Genomic DNA, 15353 nt, shown 5'->3' with positions numbered 1-15353 from the left:
CGAGACTTGGGGTTTAACATTAAGGACCATCAAAGAGACCGGCAGAAAGGAACTGAGAGAGATAAAAGGGCCTCGGACGTGAGGTCTCCAGGCTAAATAAATAACATAAAGACTGATGGACATTGGTTGGGGACTGGAACCGGGAAAAAGGGCGGGTGGAGGTTGGGAATCCAAAGGGTACATAAGGATAATTTGTTTTTCTTTTCATTTTTAATTTTTAATTAGTGGTAAGGAAATTGGGTAAATCGTGGAAGGGAAATTTTGGTCGACTTTAGGAAAAAGGTTTAAGAACAATTAATGAGGTATAAGTATTGATGTGTGTTTTTAATAAGGTAAAATTGGTTTCTTCTTTTTTAAATTAATTGAAAATAAGATTGTAAAAAATAAATGGAGGAAATGGAAAAAAGAAGCAAAGTAAAATAATGGTATGTTAGAATAAATGTATAAATTAAGGTAAAGAAATAAGTTAAGGACTTGCTGAACTGATAATTTAAATTGGAATACAAGAAGGGGAGGTGTGAGGAGGTCTGAGAAATAAGGTTAAGAACAATAAGTATGAATAATTTTATGTGTTTTTTTCTATTTTTTCTTTGTTGTTTAATTTTGTTATGTATTTTTGTATCTTTCTTTTGTTTTGTTTATTTTTTGTTCTTGTTTAATTCTTGAAAATGCTAATAAATATTTAATAATAATAAAAAAAAAAGGCGCCCCCCGTTTTAAGCAGGGAGCGGTCATTGCCACCAGAAAATATTTCAACACACAGAGCTGATCCAGGGAACCACAGATATATCTTCTTGGTTTGACGGAATGGGTGATGTGCACAAATTTAATTATCTAGCAAAAACAAAAGGTAAAGAGGGAGAGAAGAAGGTCGGTATGTGTGTGTGTTATTGTATTAAACACAAGAGAGTATGTAAGATTATAAGATAGTAAACAAATCCAATTTTGAAATAAGAGGTGTGCTGCCAACTCCTCTCCCCTCAACTCTCAATCCCAATGGCCCCGTTTCAGCACCCTCCATGCAACTGAGGATGAAAATAGGATGTGGCGAGCCACCTCTGCTTCTGGAGTCTGCCCGTGAATAGGGTTTGTGTGGGGAGCTTCTGTGAGTAGGGCCAGCTGAGATGTTCAGCTCCAATTCATGGGTCTGCCAGGAATTTGATAGAGAGGGCAAGGTGGGGTGGGCAAGTAAACCCCTTTTCTCTCTTTCAATAGTGGGAAATAGGTGAGGGCTAAATGTCAGGTGAACTATTCTCTTCCTCACCCACCATGCTTTCCTTGTGTCCTAATTGCAGACACTTTTTATCTACTTCTTTCCAGATTTGTTCAAGCTTTGCTGAGCCTCCAAAGGGTAAATAATTCCACAATTCCATATTATACCTCACAAGAGCATTTTTGTATTGTGTTGATTTCAGAAAATGCTCTATTGTGTGTATGTGGGTGGGGGGGGGGAGGGTCCAAAATATTAACAAAACAAATAGTAGGGGAAGATATTTTCTGAATAAAATAGGTTAACTGAAATGCAAACCTTCAACCTTGCAAGCTAAACCGAAGTTTTAGTTTCATGAGCTAAAAAGATCAGAGCAAACTCTCAAATCAAGAGGGGATTTCTAGCCTAACTAGCTTACTGAATAAGCAGAGGAAAATATGAACCCCAAATGCTCAGCAGCAGGCAAATTTCTGCAAAAAAAAAAGTGTACAGGTCTTTGGGCATTGGAATGAGCTACGGAGCTGTCATGTAATCTAGTTTTTGCTGAATCTGCCTTGCTCAAAAATGTATCAATCTTCTTTTTTGCTTGCTAAATCAGCAGGGAAGGGGCAGGCAGACTGGTAATAGAGGTTAAAGCTTTGATAGCTGCAGTTCTGAATTGTCAGGATGGTAGGGCTTTTTTTGTTTGTTTAAAAAAATATTATTATTAAAAGCTGAGCTGGCAGTACTGCTTACCATCTGGAATTGCGAAGGCCAAGGCCTCAACTTCACACTCTGTTCATTTGACCCTTATTATTCTTATCTTAACTCAATTCGTCCAGTAGCTTGTTCCTTGGGAAGTGGGAGGTACAACGGAGAATCCCCACAACATAATTTTCCAGCTACAGCTCTATACAACCCCCTGGTATCTAGTCTGCCATATACAGCAATTAATTGTCAGTAACACTGAAAGTCATGTTTTTAATACCCTGGGACTAATTCCTTATGGAGCTTGGAAACATGCCCTGTAATTTGCAAGCGATCGTGGCAGTTGGCAAAGAGTGTTTGATTCGCCAGTGATGCAGGCGTTTTATCAGTTACCCGCTACAGCTGCAGTGAATCTCAGATGGTTTGACCTCATTAGGGCATTCCCCCAGCCAGGACGCTTTGAAGATTGTGGCTTTCAGCTGCAAAGTATTCCATCTGGAATCTGAATGATCCACTTCAGTTATGCTCAGACTTGCCCTTCAGTATATATGCTGCTGTCAACAACATCTGTATTCCTGAACAAGAAATGCCATTAAGCAGGGTGGCCATGTGCCCTCCTTTACAGAGGACTGCCCTCTCTTTGAAGGTGTCCTCTGTTTGAGGGCTGCCCAATCCAAGTCTGGTTTAATGATAAGGAACCATAAAAAGAAGCCTTGAAGTTGTCCATTGATGGTTAGCAGCACATGGTCTGTAGACTGAGCAGGCATACAAGTTGCCTGGTGTCTTCCCCACTATATAGCAAGATGTGTATTTCTATCAAAACTACAATAATAATTTCAAAATTTGCACCTATACATATACAATATCATATGCAAATGTTATGCAAATTCATGTCATCTTTTATCTTTTTTGTGATGCAAATTCTCCTTTGTGACAGTGCATGGCGACTCTATCATTAAGTCTTATCCAGAGCAAACGAGTTAAGCCTTGTTAGTAATGGTGGCATGGTTTTATGGGTTGGTTTGTAGAAAATATATATATATATATATATATATATATATATATATATATATATATATATATAATTTGTGTGTGTGTCCACATGAGCGATTCTGACTGTTCCTGGATTACTGCTTATGTGGGCAAATGTACAAACCTGGAATTTGCATATATAATCAGGAGTTCCATGACAAATGCAATGTTGGAAAATGCTGTGACCCAGTTCGCACATTGGATGTCTCCATCTGTGTGCCTATCGCAGGTCAGTTGGTACTGCTAAGCTGTTGGTACTGCTACAGTGCAGGGGTGCCATCTTGAATAAAACATTGGGGGGGCAAGTAAGCCCTACCCTGCATAACTGATCACATGTCATGGACACCATTTGAATGCCAGTGCCCATCAGCTTTGGGGGCCCCTCAAATATTTTAGTGGGGCGGCTGAAGGGACCTCTGCCCCTAGGAGTTGGCTATTATTCTATAGTGTTAGTTCATGTTAGCTCAAGGACAGCGGGTGAGCTGGCAGAAATGTTGCTAAGGATATGAAGAAGCTTTCTGTGAACTGGATGTTTGGCTGATTATTTTGATGGGGAAGGGCTGTAGCGGAGTGGTCGAGCATCTACTTTGCAGGCAGAAGATCCCAGGTTCATTCCTCTTCATGTCTTACACAGGGCTGGGACTGTCTCCTGTCTGTAACTCCCGGAGAACTGTTGCCAGTCAGTGTAGATAATACTGGGTGAGATAGATGAGTGGGCTGACTCAGCATAAGCAGTGCTGTTTTTCTAGAAAAAGAGGTGCCAGAACTCACCATGAGCAACTCCCTCATTCTCTTAAAATGGCAATGGTGCCCACCTGAGTGGAGCTGGAACTGAGTTCTGGTGAGTTCTGGCTGAAAAAAGCCCTGAATATTAGGTAGCTTCCTCTATTACCAAGACCATGCCTGCTATTTTGTTTTGAAGATCAATATATGTTCAAAAATCTGGCATATCCTGGCAATTACATAAATAGGTGAGATATATATTTTTGTTCATTTTCACAGTGTTCTTACAGTGCTTTATTGCTTTAAAAAATGTCAGCATGAGAACATGTAAAGTTCATTACTCGGATTTGTGGGGATGTGGAGGGTGAAGGTGGGGGTTAAAACACTGGATTTTGTCATTATCTTTTCCTCCTTTTAAGCTCTTTAATACTTCACAATCCCTACAGCAGAATGACCTTTGCTGAGAGAGCTGGATGTCTGCCCTTGACAGAGCCTTGCAACCAGAACAGTTTAATGACAGCTCAGAGATCAGCCAGGCATTGGCCAAGCCAGCAGAGAAACTCCTTCTGAACATTAGGGCAACCTCTGTGTAGCTCTGGGAGCCAACTTGAAGCCAAACCTGCGAGATGATTAATAAGAGTGAACATGCAGCAAGACTTTAAGGCAAAGGATGGGGACTGACTAAAAAAGAATTCCATTTGCGGAAGGTGTTTTCTTCATGTGTGAAGGAAGTTATAGCGACGGGTGGAGAATGAATAGGGCATAGCAGAAATTAAAGTCTTAGTCATGATCACTCTTACTAATGTGGTTGGTCTAATACCATATTTACTTGAATCTAATGCTAACCTTTTTAAGCCAAATTATGCTGCGGAAATTAAGGTGCATATTAGATCTGATGGCACATTTACATTCGCCAGCAAATACTTTTTTTGGATTCAAGGTTCGGAAAACTGATGGTGCAATAGACACGAGTAAATATGGTAATATTGCAACTGAGAGACACCACTGCGCTCTGTGAATGGCCCTGACTGGTTCAAGAGACAACCTACCCTTCACGCTTTCCCCAGACGACTAAAAGTACCATCTCCGAATGGTCTGTGGCCTGACTCAGGTCGGTGACACAAAAGTAAACAGCCTTTTGTAATCAGCCTGACCTTTCACGATGCAATCTTGTGTAAAGAGGAGGTTCAGCAGTTGGTAGGAGCATTATGGAACTGTGGCTTTAGCTAGTCATGCTAAATTTCATTCACACCAGTGGGTGTGGTGTGACACCACATTGTTGGACTTGTCATCACTTGCCCAACATTTCCATGCATGCACACTTTTGTGGCCCCCGGGATTCACCCATGAAAACAATGGGTAAGAACAGTATGTCTGTATCCCACCCCAAATTTCATCTCCTGCAATCTCATTGGTTAATGAGAGTTGCAAACGGGTTTCTTTCCTGGAAGCAATTAACACAGAAATGAGTGCTAAACTTCTATTGTATTCTCCTAGAACTCCAGAAGTAGCATTTACACTTTACATGTTAAGGTAAAGCAAATTATCAGGCAAAGAAACACTGGAAAAATGGAATAAACTGCTGCCTGAATGAGGGGCCCGAGACATGAAAAAGACTTTGAGAGTTATACCACAAGCAGTGGTAATGAGATGGGTCCCTTCCATGTCACTTAACGGAAAAGTGTAGAGATTTGGAGAGGTCAAGTCTTGTTACCAGACCATAACTATGTTCTCTGAGGTGCCTCTCTCCCATAGTGAGCTAGAACATTGACTTGTCACACTGCATATTCATGATTTTCTATACTGTACTGTCACAAGCTGATGATGTTAGCTGAGATACTACACACTTCCACAGTCCACCAAATCTTATCTAGTGTTATATGAGGATGCCAAAGTTTGACTTGCTATTTTCTGTTGGTCACTTTAAAAAAAAACTTGTCTTTTTGGAATCCAGTTTGTCTTTTTAGAATTTGACCTGATTTGGCAGCTTTGTTCTCTATCTGTATCAAGTCAGAACGATGACAACTCCATTGTCTCAAATCTCTGTGCCGAGGGGTTATCACCTTGACCTGAAACTCCTTCAATGTGTCTGTCACAGTAGCTGAGGTAATTTTCAAGGATGTTTTCAATTTATTCAGCTGTGAGTATATTCCAAATGCTGCCTGCATTTCATAGTTTCAGAACAATTCAGCTTCAAGACTACAAATTATACAGTGAAGGTTGCCTTCATTGTGGCTGTTATTATTATTCATTTATTAAAACTTTCTACACAAGCATCTCAATGCGATGTACAATAAACAGCTGAAACAGTTAAGAACACAGAAAAAATCCCAGCGGATGTGTTAAAAAATACAAAACAAAATAGACACCATTGCAACAATAATTTACTAAAACAATACTAACTGCTTAAGGAAAAGAAATAGGATGCTCTCTGACACTTTCAGATGTACTTTCCTCCAGTTCAATATTCATTGCTGTACCATCATCATAAATAATCGCTTCCACTATTATTGTAGTTACTACCACTAGTTAGTGATAGTAGTATCCCTGGAAAACAAGGTGGGCATAAAGAAAAAATAGTTACGTAGCTCAGTCGGTAGAACATGAGACTCTTAATCTCGGTGTCATGGGTTCGAGACCTACGTTGGGCAGAATATTCCTGCATTGCAAGGGGTTGGACTAGATGACCCTCGTGGTCCCTTCCAACTCTTATGATTCTATCAACCATATTCTATCCAAATGATGCTTATTATTTATACACCTGCAGTATGTCCATGTGTACAAAATGTCCATGTGGTGAGAGACCCTGCAAAAATAAGAAACCATGTTGTGCATGTCAAGCTTTTTGCATATATTTGGGGCCCCTATGTGATGTTCACCACACACACATGGATCTTGTGAAGATGGCAAGAGTGCGACTTCCACCTCAAACTTCCACCTCAAAAGGTTTTTCCTTTTGTCACTTGTGTTTAACATCACTCTTTCTCTAGTCCGAGAGCCAGTGTGGTGTAGTGGTTAAGAGCGGTAGTCTCGTAATCTGGGGAACCGGGTTCGCGACTCTGCTCCTCCACATGTAGACCTTGGGCTAGTCACACTTCTCTGAAGTCTCTCAGCCTCACTCACCTCACAGAGTGTTTGTTGTGGGGGAGGAAGGGAAAGGAGAATGTTAGCTGCTTTGAGACTCCTTCGGGTAGTGATAAAGCGGGATATCAAATCCAAACTCTTCTTCTTCTCCTTCTTCTCTAGGTGACTTAGTCATTCTCATATTAGACCTATGGCTTAAGTTAAACACACACAAACACACACTTCTGTTTTACAAGCTTGCAGTACCTATGACGTGTGCTTTTCAACATAGCCCTTTGCTGCTAATGGTTGAGCCAAATTTCCAGCCCAATGCTCTTTCATCAGTTGGCTGTGCACTGGACCATCAGGCGGAGAAAAGTTAATGAGGGGAAAGTGGTCATAGCAATTGCCTGGTAAATGAATCATGTAACTGTCGGGTGACTAGGCATTCCCGTTTAGTTGGGCTGTCTGAACTGATTAGTCTGGAACAGGGTTTCTGTCAGCATTTTGTATCAATTGGCTAGATTTTCAGCTAGCATACTAGGCACGTGCTGCTTCCTTAACTGCACAAGAGACCCTCCGAATATTAGATAATATTTTGAGTGATTGTACTATAGGCAGCTGGAGAGATTCTTCCCACTCATCTTCCAGTGTTCCTTTTTCAAAGTATGGGTCACATCTACACTATACATTTGAAACACTCAAACCACTTTCCCCAAAGAATCCTGGCTTCCCTGAAATAATCCTAGGAACTGTAGTTGATTAAGAGTGCTGACATCACATAGCTACAGCACCCTTAATAAATTACAGTTCCCAGGATTCTCAATGACTGTTAAAGTGGTATAAGAATGCTTAAAATATATGGTGTGGATGTATCTTTCACCATCAGTTTAGCCTTAGGTGAATGGCTTTACTAGTTTGAAGGAATGTGGTTGCAAGCTGGGTGCAGGAGCCTTAAGACCTTTCCCCCTCTTCATTTCCTTCCTTCCTTCTCTGTACCACTGCGTGCCACTCAGTAACATATCAATCATGGCTGATTGCTCTGAATATCTACAGAATGTCCAAACGCTGTACATTTGCAACCATTGTTTTTCAGATGGCATGTAAACATGTAATGTTTAATGGTTGTCTCACGTCAATAGAGTGATGAATGTGCTTAATTCCACAGCTATGCAATCAGGCCTAGGTGAACACATTTACAGCCCTCTGTTAGCAATCACATTTCTCTTTTGCATTGAAGCACTGGTGTTTCCAAACACCACATTCATTCATTCATTCATTCATTCATTCATAAATAAATAAATAAATAAATAAATAAATAAAACATACACAATTTACAAGGGGAGATGGGGGTATTTCACTTCCTGAAACTCAAATGGTATGCTCTAAAACCCGATTATATTGCAGTCTTTTTTTCAAATTGAAGACATTTCTTACCCTGAAATCTAATTTTCACAGCCCCAACCTGATTTTCAAAGTGTTTTGTCTTTTACTTGGTGCATACAAACTCCCTGACTCACATCTCAAAATTTATTCATGTCATGAGTCCATGATTTCCTGGAAAACAAAACAGGAAAAAACCCATCACTAAAACATACTTCCTATCTATTTTTGCTGAGAAAGTTGAGTGATCACAGATGGCCAAAGCATGTATTTCATGCCTGCAGTCGGACCTCCATTATAGATGGGATTCTCTGGAAGATCATTTATTGGCATGCTATGTTATGTACCCTAATATTCCATCGATAATGGGTGGTGACTTTAATGCACGTACAGCCGCCAATTGGGATGGGATAGTCAAGGCCAAGTGGTGGGTACCTCCCCCCTACCCAAAATCTGATTTAATCTCTTTTACATCAAGAAGATCTAAGGACATCAGAGTGAATGAGGCGGGAGTCCTTCTTTATCAATTGGCCATTCGTATGAATTTGAACATTTTGAATGGCAATTGCCCTCCGGACGTGCCAGGAGAATTCACTCATTTGGGCACAACATCAAATAGTGTCCTAGACTACCTTCTAGTTTCAGAAGACCTATTCTCAAACTTCTTTTATTTTAAAGTAGACAATGTACAATCCAGTGACCACCTACCTCTAGCGGCCAAGCTAACGCTTGACTGGCACCCGGTTAGCGGTTCACACCCAATTCATGTAGGTTTAAATGCCGCAGCTCAAGTAAGAAGCTTTAAATGGTCTATGAAACAGGCCCCAAAATACGCAGAATTCTTCCAGAGGAATATCTCCGAACCCCTTATTGTTTCAGTGGCGGAGTTGTCTGAACCAAATAGGATATTGGAGTGGTTCTCCCACCTCTCTGTAGATTTAACTAGCTTCTTTACGATGCCGACTCACCTGGTTAACCGAGATCAACCCAGGTTCGGTGCACCTTGGTTTGATTCCAAATGTAAGCAAGCTAGACACTCTCTCTGTTGTATCTACAACAGATATAAATCTTCTGGAGCTGAAACTCTTTCCCCAGAGTACTTGCAGGCCAAAATTGCTTACAAACAGGCACAGAAGTCAGCCAAGCATGAATGGCAGCTAAGACGTTGGCAAGCGCTGATTGCTGCCTCTAAGCTTCGCAGCTCTCGTGGTTTTTGGAATTTAATCAACAAAAGATCGAGGAAATACCCATTGACGGTTATACCAGCCCCGACATGGGAACAATTTCTAAGAAAATATTTCTCCCAGACAGTTATCTCTAATATTCATTCTGATACTCTTTCATGTCACTTGCCCATATGGCCAGATACTGACCCGGAGGAAATAGTTGATTTAATTGCTAAACTGAAAACTGATAAAGCCCCAGGGCCCGATCTGATCCCGGCGGAAGCTATTAAACAACACCCAGCATGGTGGGCCAAAATTCTTGCAAAAATCTTTGATGCAATTAATGCCACGGGCCAGATACCTAGATCATGGAAGGAGTCCATCATAATTCCTATATATAAAAAAGGACCACCAGAGGACCCAGGAAACTATCGTAATATCAGTTTATTATCAATCATTGGAAAAATCTATACTCGCTTCCTGCTAACCAGACTAACCCAATGGGCCAAAGATTCCAATCTGATAGGCCATGAACAGGCCAGGTTTAGACCAAATCGTGCTTCTACTGACCATGCAATAATTCTATATCATTTGGCACGGAAGTATTCTTCCCCTACTCATGGTCTTCTATGTGCCGCTTTTATAGACCTGAAGGCGGCTTTTGACAGTATCTCTAGAGAGCTGCTATGGGAAAAATTGGCAAAGTGGGGCATAGATAAAAGGCTGTTGTGGCTTATGATCAAATTACATGAAGGGACGGCCGCTAGGGTGAGGTTAACACCTGAGGGCGATCTCACAAACTCTGTACCAATAAATAAGGGGGTACAACAAGGGTGCATCCTTGCCCCCTATCTCTTTAACCTCTATATTAGTGACATGAGAACTCCCCTAGTTGAGGCCCAAACCACCATTCATGCACCCAGGCTTGCAGACTATCACTGCCCCTTACTATTGTACGCTGACGATGCGGTGATCCTCTCATATTCAAGAATCGGTTTGAGGAGGGCCTTTAAGATCTTCGCGTTATATTGCCAAACAAACTTACTTACTATTAACCATTCCAAATCTAAAGTTCTAATTTTTTCCAGGAGTCGTAAATTGTATAGGTGGGAACTCGAGTGGAAGCCAATTGAACAAGTCTACAAATTTCAATATCTAGGAATTTACTTCCAGCATAATATGGGATGGAAAGCGCATATCACATACTTACAAAATAAGGGCAAAGCCCTTATCTACGCTCTATTACGCTTTTTCTTTACAGAGGGGGCTATGCATGTTCCATCTGCCTTAAAAGTTTATAGTGCAAAAGTGGTTGCAACTATGGCCTATGCGGTCCCTTTATGGGGCGCTTTTGTAAACCTCATGCCTCTGGTGACATTGCAAAATCTTTTTCTCAGACGCCTTTTGAAACTACCCTCCTGTGTAAGCAGCTCGGCTATTCGCTTAGAACTTAAGACCCCCTCCTTAGAGATCCTGATGTGGAGACATGCCTTTAATTACTGGCTGTCCCTTTGGCATAAATTGCCCAATTACCATCTTATTCAGTGCCTTTGGAGAGATGAATTTACCAGCCCATGGGCAACAAAAATCCATTCCAAACTGTTGTCTTATGGAATCTCTCCTTCCGATATACTAAATTTAGATCTAATTACAGCAAAAAAGGTCATCAAACAAAGATTGGAGGAGGTTGATTTGCAACAAAATCTTACTACATGTTCCCCGGTACATGTTCCCCGATAAATCAGGGCATTACATTTATGTCCCAGATACCTCAATATCTGTCTACCTTATCGGTTGCGTCGCATAGATTCGCTTTTGTTAGAGCCAGATTTAATGTGTTCCCCTCAAATGTGCTGAGCAATAGATTTTCTAACGGTAAAACCTCTGTTTTATGCGCATGTGACAACAAATCAATAGAATCCCTTTATCATATCTTGTTTAATTGTCCTTTATATATTGTTCCCCGATCAAGGATTCTGAGTTCAATCATTTTGGAAACTGTTGCTAAACCACCTGAATTACATCTAGCCTATCTACTCCAGGACATTGACTCTTATAGAACATTACAGGTTGCCAGATTCCTGAATTCAGTTCTTTCATATAAAAGACTCTATCCACCATCTTTATATTCAAGGCCACAATATGGTACATCTAGAGATTGTATGTAACGTGAAGGAGATTATGCGTTGAAATATTTTAGTTGATATTTTAGAATGTAAAATGCTATTTTATTTATTGATTGGTTTTACCTTGTGGGCTTATAGCCGAATAAAGTATTATCTATCTATCTATCTATCTATCTATCTATCTATCTATCTATCTATCTATCATCTATGCCTGCAGTCCCCCACTTCCCAAGCCAAAATATGGGTTGGCAGAGCCATGAGCTGAGGTAAGGTGCTAAGCCAGCAGTGAGAATGGTGTATTAAAGACAGGAGAAAGCTTGCTAACTTCTCAATTGGGGAATTGTAGTGCTGAAACAAGAAGGAGGACCATGGGATTTGCAGTTTCCCCTGCTATTCAGATTTAATGGGAAAACAGAGGAAATGATACTTCCCATTCCCAGACAGGAAATTATGCTCTTGAACTCTCCCTATTCTGGATATGCCCCTATCATTGATTTGTTTGACTATATCTCATTTACATCTCATGGTTGTAGACACAGCTGAGTTGCACACGTAACAAGGAAGATGAAGAGACAGAAAAATGTGTATGTGTAAGAGAGATTGTTTATCATGTTCACACAAGAAAAAAACACCCATGTTTCTTCTTCTTTTCTTTGCACAGACTAAGTCTGACATAATTCCTCAGATATTAATTTCAGGGGAGGGGAGAACAGAAAAACAAACACCCTTCTGGCCCGTTACAAATATATTCACTGTAGGATCTGCCAAGGCAACTGCATTTCAGGTTTAATTGTAGTTGGACAAATGGGGCTAGTATAGCAGTGAGGCAAGTGTAATAACAGTAAGGCTGCTTAAATGAGATTGAATACAGCAGCGAGACTGAATTTAACCTTGCATTAGACAGTTTTAAAAGGGCCCTGGGTAATGATGCTTATAAAAGCTTCTGGACAATAATGGACACATTGGGAAAGTTCAGAGCACAACTAGCTTTGGGGAAGTAATGCAATTCCAGCCTCTGCCTCATTGCTAATGGCTAGTTTTTGCCAAAAGCTTCACGGCCCCATAACTGAAATCAAGATGAATCAAGAGAATTACTCAGCAGCTTATAAAAAGGAAATTTAGAGAATATGACATGAACACCAAAATGGATTTTCCTCCTCCCTTCAAAATCTGGATTCGTTGCTCCCATTGGTAGCTTGAAATTAGACAGCAGGCAACTGATTCCTTCCTTCCTTCCTGAACGGACACTTTAGCACAAAGCTCACAGCAATGTGCTGCCTGGCATGGTTCTAATGCTCTGCCTTCTTTATGACATAATATAATTGATGGCATATATGCAGAACAAGTGCTAACCAACCAGATAAACAATTTGTCTTCCTGTTTGCTTTGGAGTGTTGGTAAAGACTTCAAAACATTGTTCCCCGGTGCTAGCTCAGAACAAGAATGCAGATAATATAAAATGAACCAGAAGCTGTTTTGACATGTGTCTCATCCATTAGCTAAATAGCATTGTAAAGCCAGTAGCACACTGACCTTGTTTTGAGATGTTCACAATGATTCTGTCCATTGCAATGTAAGGTGTCATAAAATGGCCACTCCTATTTATAAAGAAATAAGCAGTTTGGGGGACAGAAGAAGGGATATACCTGGATTGATTCCAAGATTGTTTAAAACACCCACCCACCCACCCCAAAACAAAATAAAACAAAACACAAAGCTGAATTCATAATTATTTTTCTTATACTTCCATTAAAAAAGAAGGGCGATAAAGGTTGGGCTTTCATGTTTTGAACCACCATTATTTCTACTAATTTGAAAAAGCATGCTAGGCAATGGAATCCTAGGTTTGAAAGCAAGTTCGGATGGCTCCTGTGCCTCCCTACAAAAGAGAGCATAGATATGCAAAAATAAATAAATGTATATGTTAATAGATAGAAATATAGTGCATCTCACTTTAGTGGGGAAGATTGTGATCAGGTGAGCTGTGTGGCACTACTTTCCCAATGTACTTTTCTTGGTGCTGTTGATGGGAAATTTCAAGTCCTTTGCTCTCCTTTTTTATGGTTCTTTTATCTTAAAATTGGACTTGGACTTTCAAGAAGAGGAATCCCTCAAATGTCCTCTGAAAGTCCTTCCTACTATGTTTGAAGGTGTTTATTTCCTTCTAAGAGGGAAATCCTATGCCAAGATCCACCAGGATAAGTATCTGATTCCTGACTCAGCCAGGTTCAATCTGTGCTCCTCCTGGTGTTCAGGCAGGGCCAGCACACTCAAGAGACAAGGTGAGATGGCTGTCTTGGTTGGCAGGATACACAGGTGTGCCTGATCCAGCCTCCAAGGAATGTCTCACCTGCTGCTGCTGCAGAGCTGTTGCCTCCTCCCAACCCCTGTACCTGATGTTGATCTTTATTTCCCCCCTTTTTCTGATGTAGCTCTTCACTCCCCTCTTCTTTTCTGATAGGTAGGGGCATTCTGTGGTTTGCCTCAGGTGCCAAAATGGGCTCATTCTGTGTACTGGGCATGATGGGGCTGGGACCAGAGAGCAAGGACTTAGGCTGGATTTTCCACTCATTCAGCTTGGTCACGTGATCTGGCAACCGGGCATAGCACACTATTTTAAAGGCCTGTTTTTCCTCTGCCAGGGTTTGGCAGAGTAGCTGCTGTCCCACTGCTGAATGCGGTTTGGATCTGGTATAACTTTACGCCAGTTTAACTTACATCAGTGTGCCTTATGCTATCTTCTTGTGCATGGGATTGCTCCCTAAATGTGTTTAGGATTGCAAGTAATTGTTGGTGTAAGAAGCAACACTTTATTAAACTTTAGTACAAAACACTTCCATCTTGGTTAGCCTTCCAGCCTGTTCTGTCTGACTTCCTTTCTGAAGCTGGCCACACCCTTTTGTTCCTAGTCTATTTCTCCTTGTTTCTTCCATCCTATTTCTTACAGGAGCCTTCCCCTCACATAAACTTTCTTGGAGCGATAATATGGGATTGGTGACTATTTTTGAGAATAATACTACTGAAAGCTTCATATTTATAAGTCTTCTTAAAGGTAGCACACTATTCTAAAACTTAATCAACTGATCAGAGGTTACTTAAATCCTGATTGAAGGTTTAAGCTGGATTTTAAAATGGTTATGTCCCCATTATATAAAAGAGGTTATATAATGGCGTAGATACATTTTATTACATAAATGTAATAAAAAACATGTTTGAACTTTGCTGTAGTAGGGCTTTATTGTGGCATTATCTGAGGTAGGCATATCAACAGGAATCCCAGGCATGCAATAGGTTGCTATCCAGGATAGTGGAGAATGAGTTGGGGGCACTATACAGTCGTACCTTGGAAGTCAAATGGAATCTGTTCTGGAAGTCTGTTCGACTTCCAAAACATTTGAAAACAAAACTGTGGCTTCTGATTGGCTGCAGGAAGCTCCTGCAGCCAGTCAGAAGCCACAGAAGCCCCGTCAGATGTTCAGGTTCCCAAAGAGCATTTGCAAACCGGAACAATCACTTCTGGGTTTGCGGCATTTGGGAGCCAGAACGTATGAGTTTCAGGGTGTTCGATGATCAAGGTATGACTGTACTGAAATGTGTTGCCAGAGTAGCGTGAATCAGCAGGGGTCGAGGGTATAGCCTCAGGGGAGGATCTCTTACATGGTGTCAAAACAGTCCAGGTATCCCATCAACCCTGAGGCCTGTAAATGTATTGTGATCTGATCCCTCTGATGGTATTTTCTCTGCCTCTTCTCGGGTTGGTGGACTTTTTCTTTACGTAGCCAGATTTTCCTCACGGCTCTCCTTTTCAGAAGAAAGCTCCTAAACATTAATCACGCTAATTAATGCTATCAGTCCTTGTTAATTGTTTTACCTGCCTGTGTCGAATAGCTAAGTGCTTGTGTCCAGACTTGATACTGTGGGGCTTGAAAAGAGATGCCTCTCGCTTAATGTAGGGTCAGGACT

The sequence above is a fragment of the Podarcis raffonei genome, chromosome 7 (genome assembly GCF_027172205.1).
Source record: "Podarcis raffonei isolate rPodRaf1 chromosome 7, rPodRaf1.pri, whole genome shotgun sequence".
Taxonomy (NCBI): domain Eukaryota; kingdom Metazoa; phylum Chordata; class Lepidosauria; order Squamata; family Lacertidae; genus Podarcis; species Podarcis raffonei.
Note: the sequence above shows the minus strand (reverse complement) of the source record.